This window comes from Sceloporus occidentalis, unplaced genomic scaffold (genome assembly GCF_023333645.1).
Source record: "Sceloporus occidentalis isolate IW3139 unplaced genomic scaffold, rSceOcc1.0.p SCAF_2, whole genome shotgun sequence".
NCBI classification, from domain to species: Eukaryota; Metazoa; Chordata; class Lepidosauria; order Squamata; family Phrynosomatidae; genus Sceloporus; species Sceloporus occidentalis.
In genome coordinates, this window is record NW_028316982.1 from 187,676,005 (window position 1) to 187,690,533 (window position 14,529).

Sequence of the window (14,529 nt, forward strand, 5' to 3'; positions counted from 1 at the left end):
TTTTTAGTTGATCTCTCCTGTTCCCTGTGTCTGTTCAAATAGGAGGGAAATGAAATCCATTGGTTACAGGGCACAAATCTTCTTTCATTCTGTGGATCCACAGACTTTCCTGACACTCCCATAGCATGTTTACGGGGCATTTCCTTTTTGGTCCTAGAGGGGAAAAACCCTGGAGTTCCAAGATCAGAAAAGAACTTTTTGCAGTCTTACAAAAGAGGTGTGCATGGTTGGGTCTCCTCTCTGAGGAGGATGGATCTATTTCTCCCTATTCAGAGAAGAAGCTCTGAAAAATACTATGGCGTCTATAAAAGTTGACAGAGATCAGTGAATTTCAGCCTTAGCATATTATTGAGTTTTCACATAGCTATTTTAATTGTTCTTTGTTAATTTCCACAAACTTCCTGATGTAATTTCTGAGGAAGTGTACTATGAACTTGGAGAGTCAGTTTGAACTGGATCAGCTGACACATTCTTAGATTGTTTTGTTAGTTATGGTGAGGAATGAGTATTCACCTTTACTGCTTACCTTCCTAGCACATTTGTTTCCCTTTTAATGCCACTGACATACATACATGGCTATTGAAATTGAATCTGGACATTACCCCCCCCCCCCCCCCCCCCCCCCGATACAGCTACTGACCTAAGTGTGTGCACTCCAATTTTGTGGATGATAATTTAAGGTAAACTTCAGATTATTTGGTTGAAAAAAAAAAGCTGAAAATCCAACATCTCATCTTGTGTCATGCTGGACTCCACTGCCTGTAGAACTCCTGAGAGTTTCGGGCAAAGTTCATGCATGTACTTGTCCCTAGGAACTCGATGTATACAGGCTCTTTGAAAACTTTCAGTGTAATCTTCAAAGTCATCACTGGGGTGAGGTTGAGGGACATAGAGTTGTCCTCTATTTCTCCAGGTGCAGTTTAAGATAGGAGTTGTCAGATTTCTCTGTCCTTGTCATTCAGCTGCAGCTGAAGGATGTTGAGTGTAACTAGCACCTGGTGTCATGGACTGCCCTGGGCCTGACTTAGAGACACAGTCAGAAGACTCAGACTCTGAAGACATGGAGGAGACAGAGACAGAGAAGATTATTGCATATTGTTCTCAGAACGTTCCGAGACGGAACGTTCTGGGAACAGATATTACCGCATTGAGGAAAGTGGAACGTGATGGGAACGTGATGAGAATGCATTTTACCGCACAGCGCATCCCTTTTTCTTGAGAACGTTCTCAGAACGTTTTGCTGTAGTGCATGCGTATTTCGTTTGGAGGACTGTAAGGAACTGATTCGGTTTCTGCCCCTCCGAATGCCTCTGGAAGCAAGTGCCCACTACAAATACCTCAGTCTGGGTATTTAGCCCCAGCAGCCATTGCAGCTCTTTAAACCAGTTTGAAAGGAAGAGTCCTCTGCTGTCACTTCAGTTCCCCTTTTTTGCAGCTTGTCATCCTTTGTCTCCTGTGTGTGTGCATGTATTGTGTGCCTTCAGATTGTGAGCTTCCTTCCCTGCTTTAACTCTTTGTCTGGCTCTTTGCTATGGAATTCTGGGAGTTTGCTTGCTTTTGTGTGGTGCTTCAAACAGAGGAGCTTTTGTGGGTTTCCTCCTGGAGGGAAGGAGGAGAGGGTCCTGGGCATCCCTGCCTCCTGCAGGCTGACAGCACAGGAGCCCCACTGGACATGACACCAAAGGCCCCCGCAGAAGCAGCCAGACCCTCTCCCTCTTGCTCTCTGCCCTGGTCCCCTCCTTCCCTTCCTTCTCTCTTTTCCCTCTGTTTTGCCCTCCTCCTTCACTCTCTTTCTTGCTGCTTATCCTTCCTTCCTTCCTTCCTTCCTTCCTTCCTTCCTTCCTTCCTTCCTTCCTTCCTTCTCTCTCCCTCTTTCCATTTTCTCCTTCCCTCTCTCTTTCTCTCTCTTTCCCTCCTTTCCTCTTCTCTCCCTTGTCCCACCTTCCCTCCCTTTTTCCTTCCTTCCCTCTCTCCTTCTTTCCCCCCTCACACACACACACACACACACACACACACACACACCCCTACCTACCTACCTTGAAGCTTACCGCACTGGGCTTGTGGGCCGTTCTCAGAATGGCCTGGCAGGAAACGGAATGAGTGGGGGATGGATTTTACTGCACACACCAGTCCCTCATTCGTTCCGTTTCCCCCTCTCTTCTGTTCCCATTCTGTTTCAGAGGGAACGCTTTTTGAGAACTGTTCATAACAGTTCTCAAAAATTGCCCCCTCTGGAACGGATTGAGAACGGAATAGAGGGGGAATGGAATGAATGAGGGACTGGTGTGTGCGGTAAAATCCGTCCCTCACTCGTTTCATACTTGTTCGTGCTCCTTCCGTTCCCTTCTCAGAATGGACCCAGGAGGACCTGTGCGGTAAGCTCCCTTCCCTCACTGCAGGCCTGCCTGCCTCCCTGCCTGTCATTCTTTCAGCCAATCAGGAGACGGAGGAATGAGAGAACGGATTTGAGAACGGAAGAATACTGCACAGACCTCTTGTGGAACGTTCTGAGAAAGTTACAGTTCGCTGGGAACACATCTAATCCGCCCCCTCCCTGGAACACATGTGGAACACATTGGGAACATTCTGGGAACCCGATGGGAACACATATGTGCGGTATACTTAAATGCATTCTGTTCCCATCGGGTTCCCAGACGTTCTCAGAACGCAGTGTGGTATTCTCCAGAGACAGGGGCAGATCTGGGGCTGCCTGGATCAGCAGTCCTAAAGCAGGCTCAGGAAGCTGCAGAGGGAGAAACAGACTGTATGGACTCGAGGCTGTAGGTGCAGAGCGAAGACAGGTCAAGGAGTCTTTGAGGCGTTTTACCAGGCTAGAAGCCAAGCGGAGAGCTAATAGGTTTCAGCTGAGAGAAGCAAAGGCCCTTTAAAAGACACCTAGCTGCAGAGGTTCTTTGCAGACAACAACCAGTCTTGCAGCCTTGTTGTTCCTGTGTCCCTTCCTCTTTGATCCATGACTCTGGTTATCTGATCCCTGGACTTGTCTTGTGACTATGCTCTTGCCTCAGCCCTTTGCTATGACTGACTGACTGGTATTGTGTGACCTTTGGACTGGATTCTAGACTATTCCTTGGTATATTTCCCTGCTGTGCTGCCCTCAGTAGAGGTAAGCAAGACACCTGGGCCCACAAATCCTGAGGTGGCACCTGTGGCCCTAGGCCAGTAGGAGGCAAACTTATCAACTTTTGCTGTGGACATGATGGACAGAACTTTGCCGCTCCTGAGATATATGTGTACACACACACACACACGCACACACACACACACACACACACACACAGAGAGGTAGCCTAACCATATAAAAACACCCATGAGCTATGAAAATAAACAAGCAACAGTTTGGCTGAGATGACTGGAAGCAGAATAGGTTGTTTCTGCTTTTTAGTGAAATAGGAAGTAGATTGATAGGACAGTGCCAAGAGAAATCCTGAATTACCTCCTCCCTGCAGCTGCTCCCCACAAGCCACCAGGTAGCAAAGCAGGCTGTCTGGCCAGCTAGCCCCTTAGTTTGCTTTGAGGGGGGAAAAACCCTCCACTTCACAGCCTACCTGCCCCCCCGCCCCACTAAGGAGAAAGAGACAGAGAGAGAAAGAGGGAAACTATTGCCATCTTAAAACAGGTTCCAAGTGGGCAGGCCCCACCCCCTTTATCTTGCCAGGTTATTTTGTTTCAATATCATATTTATGCTGATGATACATAGTTATATTTTTCTACTCGAGAAACTTCTTCAGATATTGAACAATATGTTACATCGTGTCTCTCAGCTGTCTCATCACAGATGCTTCATTGGCATCTAAAACTTAACATGGCTAAGACAGGACTACATTCATCCCTCCATATTTGCGGCTTTGATATTTGCAGATTTGATTATTCACGGATTTGATTAATATGTTCGCTCTAGAAATCTCTAGGTCCTCCAGTGCAACTCTATGGTCAACTTTAACTAAAAGTTGCACTGAAAGAACTAGAGATTCCTTATCATCTTTCTTATATTTTGCTTTTATTTGTGCGTATTCAAGCCAATCCAATTTGGCACCATCTGCCACCAGTTCCTTCCATTCCTTTAGTCTTATCTTTCCCTTATTCTCTATTTTAATCAGATCGTTGTATGTCAGCCATCTTCCCTTTTGGTTCCATGTATATCTACATGCCTCTTGGCTAGATATCCACATTGGTAATTTCCTATAGAACATTGTCTTTATTTTCACCCACGTATCGAAAAATGCTTTCCTAATGGGATGATCTAAGAAGCCCTTAATTATTTTCTGGTCCTTACAAAACAAATATAGATGCCAACCAAGTTTTAAGTCATTACCTTCAAGGTTCAAGAGATCTGTATTATCTATGCTCTACTAGGCATTTGTAGCTCCTGCAGTGCAGTTCTATGGTCAGTGTCTCTTGGACATTGACCACAGAGTTGCACTGGAGGACCTAGAGATTCCTAGAGAGGTCCTCTCAGTCAAAAACATGGTGTTCTTGTTATTTTCGGTTTTTCCATATTCATGGGTGTCTTGTGCCCCTAACCCTAGCGCATATGGAGGGACAAGTGTACTCATCTTTCCTCCAAAACCTACTTTACAGTATACTTTTTCTATCACAGTCAATAATGTTCCTTTTCATCCTGTGGAGGAAGCATGTAGCCTTGACTTTATTTTTTATTCTTTGTTCTTTGCTCCTCAGATTTTTGCTGTAGCCAAGTCATGCAGATTTTTCTTTATGATATTGCCAATGGTAGACCTTTTCTATTGGCTTCTTTTGCTAAGACCTAAGTTCATGCCCTAGTTATCTCCTGCCTTGACTACTGCAAACTTCTTTTGACGGCGCTCCCACCTTAGTCCTCTGATTTCTAGTCAAGATTCTGCTGCTAAGACTATCTCTTTAGTTCATTGCTTTGATCATATGACCCCACTTCTGGCATCTCTTCATTGGCTACCCATTCCTTTTAGGATTTGGTACAAGCTTCTTCTCTTAAGGTTTAAAGCTTTACACAGCCTAGCTTCCCCTTATCTGTCATTCTTTATTTCATCTCACCATCCTGTTCAGGATTTGTGGTCCAGGAGCTTGGGGCTTCTTCCCTGGCCCAGCTTCGTCCTTTTCCACTTGCTGCACAGTACTTCTGAAACTGTCTCCCTGAACATCTGTGCACTATCTCTTCTCTTGCTAGTTTTAAAGCTGAATTAAATACTTATTTGTTCTCTAAAGCATTTGGAACTGTATTTTAATATTGTTTTATATTTGATTATATGCATTAGTTGTTTTTATAGTTCATATTTCAACTGCACAACTTGCTTAATTTTTGTATAGTTTATATTTTATAACTTTTAGATTGTACGCCATTGGCAGATTATATGCTGTTTTGATGATGCCTGTGAAGTGCCATGCAAATTTATAGCACTATATAAAACAACAACAACAACAACAGATCAGAGAAAGTTTCCCTTCTGAGCCACTGACAATGAAGGGACACAAACAGCTCATTCTGCAATCATACAAACTCTCCCCTGTCCGTTCCCTGAGCAGGAAAAGAGAGAGAGAGTGAAAGAAAAGAGACCACACACTTTTCCTTGTCTATACTCAAAGTCACATACACCTCCAAGGTTCTAATCTGCTGCCACCATGTGAAGGTTTTCTTTGCTTCCTACCCTGCTTTAAATGTCTTCCCAGGGAGTAAGACAGAAGCAGAGGAACCTGTTGCCACCATGGGAAGGTTCTCTATGTCTTAGTCCACTCCTGCTGAGCTGGATGGGACCCCTTAACGCCACCTTTAATCTCAAAACACTTGCTGCCACAACCCAATGACTCACCAGTTGTCCCCAGCAATGCATTGGGACATTGCTGGGACTGCTACTGGTGATTGACAGCCAGTGAGGCACTAGCCAAGCTAAGGCTGTGAAAAGAGCTGTAAAGAAGCAGTACTTAAGGAAAAGGTTTATTATAAAGTAGGGAATCTTAAAGAGCAAAACATGGAGGACAACTGGTCTTCCAGCCACAAACTTAAAGTATCAATTACAAAGTGATAATGTCAGCCAAACATACCCCAAACCTGACTAATAGACAGGCCCATAGGCTAAGGTGTTACTCTCCCTCAGGCCTTCACTCTTTCTCAGGCCTATCTCTCTCAGCTTCTCAGAAACCATCCAGAAGGTTCTTCCCCAATGGCCACCTGATTAGATGGTTGTCCTTACACCACCAGTGATGTAATTCTCCTTCTACAGTACTCCCTCCCACAGTTAACCCTTTGTTAGCTGGGGAGAAGGCCCTGATAAATGGAGGGACTCCTAATTATCACAACTGGGAATAGAAAGGCATTTGAAAGTATTTGAATTTTTTTTAATGTCTTTTTTCACAAAATCCATCTAAGGCGAATCCAGGACTGAAGAGGACCTTTGCAGTCTGGGGACTATTCTTGAAAATATGCAAACACTTTGCATCTCATAACAGGAAATAAATGGTTAAAATTACTAATTACTTCTTTCAGAAACAAAATTAACATAAAACTACAGTCCGTCCTCGCCTTATGCGGGGGATCCGTTCCGGATCCCTCCGCGTAAGGTGAATTCCGCCTATGCGGAAACAATGGGGCTCGTGCGCAGCGCGGCGGGGGGCGCAACGGGCACGCGCCCATTCAATTGAATGGGATGCGCCGCCCCTTCCTCAAGACATATGCTCAAGGCCGCGTATGGCGTGCCTGCGTATGGTGCGGGCGCACTGTACATCATGAACACATACAGTGGAACCTTATTATACGCGGGGGATCCATTCCGGATCCCTCCGCGTATAAAAAAATCCGCCTATGCTCGAGCCCCATTGTTTCCAATGGGGCTCGTGCGCGGCGGCGCGCGAGGCGCAACGGTTGCATGCACCCATTCAATTGAATGGGACACGCCGCCCCTTCCGCCCCGCGCGCGCCGGCGGCTTCGAGCACCTATGCTCAAAGCCTCCTATAAAAAGACCGCGTATGCGGAGGCTCCACTGTATATGCAGACTACACCTATACAATGCCTTCCAGTGGCTTCAGAAGCAGAGCATGTCAGGCAGATGGGTTGGGTATGGAACATGATTCATCATTAAACCGAAAGGAAAGAAAAGGAGACCATTGAAGGCTTCCTTTCTGATTGATGTACTTCTGTTTTGGGCAGGGTGTCTCCCTTCATTGAAATACAAAATAAACTAATAGCAAGTACATTACAATGAAGTGCCATTGTGAGCAGAGCTTCTTACAGTGTCAAAGACAATGAAAAAAGAGTTTAAGACTGAGGTTATGCATAAAATGAATCAAATTTGTGAACATGAAATAAAGTAGCAAGTACTATTACAAGCATGGTTGCAACGTTCAACCATGTTAGAATAACACTGTCTGTTGAATTTCACTGGATACTTTACCAAATGAAATTATGAAAATTTAAATTAGAATCAAAAGCAAGAAAAAGAAATGAAAATTGAACATGACTTAGCAATAAAAGAAAGAGTAGCACAAGCTCCAAAGCTCTCCTAAATGCTTCAGAGAGTGTCTTATGAAATTTCTTTTTTTGGCATCTAATCTATTGTGCTATTTTGCTAGTCTACACTGGTTGTCCAGTTTTTATTCATCTAAACATGAGTCCTCTTTCCTCTCCTCCCCGTTTGTGTAGATCAGGGAATTTAGCGCTGTAACTGAGGACAACTGCAATAAGCCTAGATCCATGTCAACTATGAAATCTATAATGTGAGAAGAAACTGAAGTACCCAACTTGCATTGGGTGACAGTTGAATTAGCAGCAGCAGCAGCAGCAGCAGCTTTTTATTCAATTTATTGTGCCACAATGGTCTTTCTGTTTTCACTTAAAATATTGATATACATTGGTACAATAACTTTTTTAAAAAAGCTTTCAGAAACTAAAGTCTAATAATAGTAACACTGTACTGGTAAGCTTAAGAAAAGGAAAGTGACCCCTCCCTCTCCCAAACAGAAAAAGTAAAAAAGAAAAGAAAAGAGCACAGCTTTGAGTAGGTTACATGAGGACAAAGTGGGGGTGACTCAAGACATGCATATGTAATACAGGGATGCTAAATCATAAAGAAATGGCCTTTTTTGTCATTATTTGAAGAAGCATGTAATGGGCGTGAAGGCAATAATCTAAGCTCTGTTGAGAGCTGTTAAGAGCTAGGCCTTAACAGATGTGTTACTCAAACTGTATAATTTTTGTAGTGCAGATGTAACCACTACCTATATAAAATGGTAAAAAAAATGGAAGGTGGAAGAATAAACCTTGTCTCTTATTAATGAATCTGGTAAGGAGGCCAGAGCCTCCATGTACAACTGATGCTATGAAGGTCAATACTGAGAACCTGGGGGCGGGGGGGAGGCTGTGCCAGGTCCTCACATTTCTGCTCTCTCAGCCAATTGGAATGGCTAAGCTACAGTCTAATAGTGACTTCAGCCCAGGAGAACATGCTAACGTGTGGTTTCTAAATAATAGTAATTCACTATAGGTTCTTTATTGCAAAATTCAGCAGTTCCCTATTTCAAGCACGAGAACAGTCCAGCTTTTCAGTCTTTTCACCACAAAAGAAAAGGATTGACTCCCTAATTCTATGAGTTTCTTCCTGAACAAATTTATAGTCTCTGTTCATGTAAATTACCAATAGTGCATTTCTGTATATGTATGTGTGCATGTATGTTCACAATATAATAATAATAATAATAATAATAATAATAATAATAATAATAATTTGTAGCCCACCCAATCACAAGGAATCCAGGCAGGTTACAGCAATAAAAATACATAAATAAAAATACATAAAAATAAAAATACACTCTTCTTCTTGAGGCTAGCCCAGGCCAGAAGATGACAGTTGTCATGCAGGGAGGGCTTTTCTTCTTGAGGCTAGCCGTGATGGAGATGGGTCAGCCTTTTCACTCCTTCTCAGGCCAGAAGATGACAGTTGCCATGGAGGGAGAGTTCAAATATTCAATATTCAAATATGGGCTGCATATGCTCCCATCACTGGGCATATATGTTGTTTTCTCAACAGTTTTACATCTGCATGGTGAAACATAGAGCTGGTGAGATCTGTGCTCGGGGCTGAGTTTCATAGTTTCTACGTTCATTGTGCTCTGTGATCCTATAACTGGCCTAACAGTCCTTTTATTTCCAATAAAGATAGCACTGCTGCGCAGAAGCTAATCCCTCCCCAAATTCTACCTCATATATAGTAATGGCAACAAATCTAAAGACAATAGTATTGTAGCCTTTAGTTGCAGTGTGCTTAGAGCAAAAGAAGCTGCTACACCTTTGCAGAAATACATATTCAGTGGGGATGAGGGAGTGAAATTACACATTTCAACCTTGTCCTGTAGTATATTTAAATTAGTAGAAGATGGGTATATATTTCTTTGAAATGGAAAACCAGTGGCATTTATAGCATTTTTGGAATGCTAATCTAAATCAGAGCAATGTACTTCCAAACTACAGCTATGATAAGAAACTTGGAAACTATTGATTCACTTCATGATTATAAAAAGGAGGTTTTGTATAAGTTTTATATCACATTGCTAGTTCGTTTGACATTGACCTCTCTTGCTTCTTGATGTGACACTAACCACTGAAGTGGTTACATGTCAAGGTGTCCCTGTGGTGACTGATGTTAAAATGTGCAACTAGTGTTCCCATTTTCCAAATCCTGTGATTTTCAGAGTGTGCAACACTAAAGCATCAGCTCACATTTTTTTCAAGTAAGAGTAACTAATATTCAGTTATATAGAGTACAATATAATCATTCATTTATCTCTGCTGGAAAGCTTTCATCAAGGGCTAATGTTATAATTGTAGGGAAAATGTATGAAAATTATAAGGTTTATTTTGACAAAATCACAAATCTGCATATATTTGATTTATAAGAAATTTTGATCCCTGATTAATGAGAACTTTTAATCCACAAATAAAGAGGAAGTGGTAATAAATTTAAATGATAAACTATACACAAATCCAAAGATTTTTTAAAAAATAAACATATTAATGTTCAGTGCATGTGCTACCAACAATAAAAATTGATTTATTAAAATATTTGAAGAAGAAATATTTCTAGACTGCAGGGGTAGGAATAATGAAGCCCTATAGTTGTTGTTAGACTAAAATTCACAACATTCTTCACTATTGCCAATGTTGCAATGTTGATTGCATGCATATGCATAATGGTATGTGGATGGTACCACAGCTCTACCTTTAATACTGTATGTGACTCCACCACTAACATGTGCTTATTAGTACCTAACATCTGCAAAGGAATACCTATACTGAAGAGTTGATAGTAGGCAGACATGCAATGTGGACTCTTACAACTGAAACAGGCACTCAGTCCTTTTCCTTATATGTTTGGTGCAAATGGGGAGACATTTTGGGGTGGGGGGCAGACTGTGAGACACTGGAGGGGAGACCAGCAGCATGACTGGTGATACCCAAGTGATAGCCACACATAGCCATCGAAAGGATCTACTTTTGTTCGCAGTTGAACTGTGCAGTCCAAATGCTTTGGCTCTTGTGGATTTTATGTAGGACAGAATATTGCTGAAGGTAATATCTTATGATCAGCACGTGCTTAATGGATTTGTTAAAAAGAAATCCTGAAACTATGATTTTGTGAGATTTTGTGAGGTGCTTGACTCTGTGTTACTGAATGCTAACTAAGGGGCTGCGTAGACTGCCCCTAAGGGGCAGCCTGTAGCTGCCTTCAGCTGCGCCAGATTGGGGGCATAGCAACCGCACACCGAGGTCCTGATCTGGAGAGACAGCTGAAGGCTAGGGAGGGTGTGTATGGACCTTATCGCACACACAATTTTAAATGTTCTGGGGACGGAAGGAGGACGCTCATGTGCGCGCGTGTGCTGCAGAAAACGGAGTTTATCGCACACTAATACGTCCTCCAAGAGGCCCTGTTCCGTCCTCCGGCGCACACCCGTTCGCGTCCAGTCCTGACGGATGAGATTTTTTGCTGACGAATCCGTCAGGCAAAAATCACACCCGTCAGGACTGGATGTGAACGGGTGTGTGCCGGGGGACAGAACAGGCCTCTTGGAGGACGTATTAGTGTGCGATAAACTCCGTTTTCTGCAGCACGCGCGCGCACATGAGCGTCCTCCTTCCGTCCCCAGAATGCGTGTGCGATAAGGTCCTATGTCTGTAGAGAGGCAACCGAAGGTCTAGGAGGGTGGGTGGAAGAAATCACCTGCCACTGGAGGGTGGAAGTCCCATCCTGGAAGTCCCATCCCCCTAGAAGTCCTGCCCCTGGCACTTGGTAACATTTGGTGCCATAATGCCTTTTAGTTTGGGCATTCAGTCCCTAAAAGATTTGCCATTGCTGATCTAGTGTGATGATTCAGCCTTGAAAGTTAATGGAGTCAAAGTGACTCGCTCAATCTCTTGCAAAGTCTAGTTGACAAATCTGGCATGTTTATCAAAGATTTGTTCCATTCTGTGGATTATGCTGGACATGGCTTCACCAAAATATCCTCTCCAGGTATGTAGAGGTCAATTAGTTTCATGTTTTTCAAGTGGATGTAGCAGCTTGGGACACTGCTGAATGTAATGGTGGATAATACAAAGTATGGAATGTAAAGTATGGAAAGATGGAATTTCAGTTTGTTAGTGAACCTGCTAAGTGGTGTTAGGGGTGGCAAAGAACCAGTATTTTTACATCACATACATCTTGTGTTTAATCCAACAGAGTATTTTTTTTTTAATGGTGCAGCATCTACTTCATTCTGGAATGCATGAGCCATTGGGTTCTCTGTCAAAGTCCACTGTATGTTCCCAAAACATATCAGTTGTGGTACAGGCATTGCAAGTGCAACAGTTTGGTTTATGAATGTGTCCAGAGTATTGTTTTGGATTATCTATGGGATTACCTTTCAGTTTTTGGGGCCTGAATATGTAAAAAAGATTCACCAAAGGGTACAGAGAATCACTTGTGTACTTGGTCCTTACCCTTGTTAGCTAATAGTAACTGACTAGGTGGATTAAGGGGGTGATTAATTCTTCTTTGCAAGATGGGATGGCTTCATCTTTCTTGAATTGGGAAATTTGAAAACTTCTCCCAAAGAAAGCCTCTCTGGAACCTTGGTCTCATGAAACTGATAGGTAGCTGCAAAAGCCTTTATGGGGGGATATTTTTCTTGTGTGAAATTGATTTTGCAGATCATTTTAATCCCATTCTAGGCCTGGTTTAGACCAAGGAACTGACTTGGTTGTCTAATGGATGACATTTCTGAAGGGTAAGATGGAGAATGCAACCCTGTTGATTCTCCCCAACATCTTGCTGGCTTTTGAGGCATGGACTCCTGATCATGGACTCCTGCACTTGTTAAGTGAGTGGGGAGCCATGGGAACAGTGATTTGATGATTGCATTCCTACTTGTATTTCCACTACCCTCCATCTTGGAAAATGACTGTTCAGATCCACAGTACTGCAAAAGCCTCACAGTTCCATCCTGTCTCTTACACAATATAAAAACTATTTGGGAAACATTACCCAGGAATTTGAGTTTCTGTATAATCAATAGTTAAGTTCATCAGTAACAGCTTCATTACTCTTTGTAATCTAAATCAGGTGGGCATTAGAACATCTAGATCATTATCAGAGCTAAGCAAGATCGTGGACAAGGGTCAAAAAGCTGAAATCCAGTCCTGAAAAATAGAAGTCCTGTTGATGGGTCAATTCCTAGTTGGTAAAAGTAGGATTCATGGTCTTCAAATGTATTTGTATTTCTGCATGTGTGTGTGTGTGTGTGTGTGTGTGTGTGTGTTTTATCATCTGAGGTGCAGTGGCACCAAAGGTGCCAGTTTAATCTAATATGGTTTAGTTTAATACAAAATGTATTCCCTACTAAATAAGAACAGTTTAGAAATAGCTAACTAGGGCTGGTAAGAACATTCACAATTAGTCACATAGAATTCCCACATAGAAAAAAAATACACAGGTTTACAAACAGTTTGGAACCTTGTGCTGGGAGGATAATAGATCAGAAAAAATTCTAGACAATTTTCTCCTGGTGTTTGGCATCTCAAATTGTTATGCAGGAATTGTTCTGTGAAGAAAAACATGTGGGTGTTTGGGTGCAAAAGTATTTTCTGAGCATAAAATGGATATCCTGCACAGAAAATGTGGGTCCCCCCCCCCTCAGAATAGTTCCTGTGCATTAGTTTGAAACATTCAAATATGGGGAGAATGCTGTGAAATAATATTCATTTTGTCCTGCAGCAGAACAAAAACTATTTTAATTATTTCTCTTTGCACTTGACAATAACATAGTTGCGGCTTTAGATCTTACATGTATCCATGACAAAGTGAAGGGCTTTCTCATCTGTGGCACCTTGATTATGTACCTTTCCCTCCATTATTCCAACTGCATTATCTCTTCGGTGTCTGGATAAGATATTTTTTATTATTTCAAAATTTTAATGGCTTCTATTGTAAATATTGGAATGATATTATATTTCAAACTCTGCTGTTCTTGACTCTGTTTTTTCAGTGCAGATGTTGGAAATCTGTGGCCCTCCAGATATTGTTGGATTACAGTTCCCATCCACATTGGCCATGCTGGCTGAAGCAAATGGGAATTAGAGTCCAAAAGCATCTGAAGGGTCAAAGGTTTCTGATTTCCTTTCTAATGGCCAATTGATTGTGTTATTTTTTTTTTTGTTGATAATATGGTTTCACATATTTTACCATGGTTTTTATTTTCAGTGCATTGTAGGCTGTGCTGGCATATAGATAAAGAATATAGTGCCTTGGAGATGAACAAATATAGTGCCTTAATGATAAACAAATAAACAATGAACACACCATATTAAGTGATAAGGAACACCATTAAGTTTATGTTTTTAGCTGAGAAATAATTAAATATAGCCCACCATTGCACAAAAGCCCAATCTGTGCTTTTGAATGACTAAGAATGCATTATTATGTCATTGGTTCATAGTGATGATGAGATAATGTTAACCATCCTGTTAGGTTTGTCCATAGATACTTTGAACATCTGAGGCCTTGGTTCTTGGAAGTAAAAATATCTATCAAAGTAAACAAAGTGTTCATTCATCTCTAACTTCCCCTGGGGAAATAAAATAGGAAGCAAAAATACTGTGTGCTTTCATGCTTAAATGTAAGAGGGAATGTGACATATCATAAGTTTAGATGAAATAAATTGAATAGAGCAAAGAAGGCACATTATAGAAAATGTGTGCAAATGAACTGGGGAGGAAACCAAATATATCTTTTCCTTCTCATTATCCTTTATGATAGTTCATCTTTTTTTGTTCTCTTCTCTTTGCATCCAGGAGATGGCACTGCTGTTTTTTACTTTTACCACAGGAAAAATGCCATTCTCTTAAACTGCTGATTCTTTTAAAGAAATGTAGACTTCAAATATACACCTACCTATGAAGACCTGATAAATCAGTGAACACTGCTAACAAAACCTGCTCAGCAACAATATAGGAGACTGGCATTCATCTGGAATTTATATGGAAGTGTTGC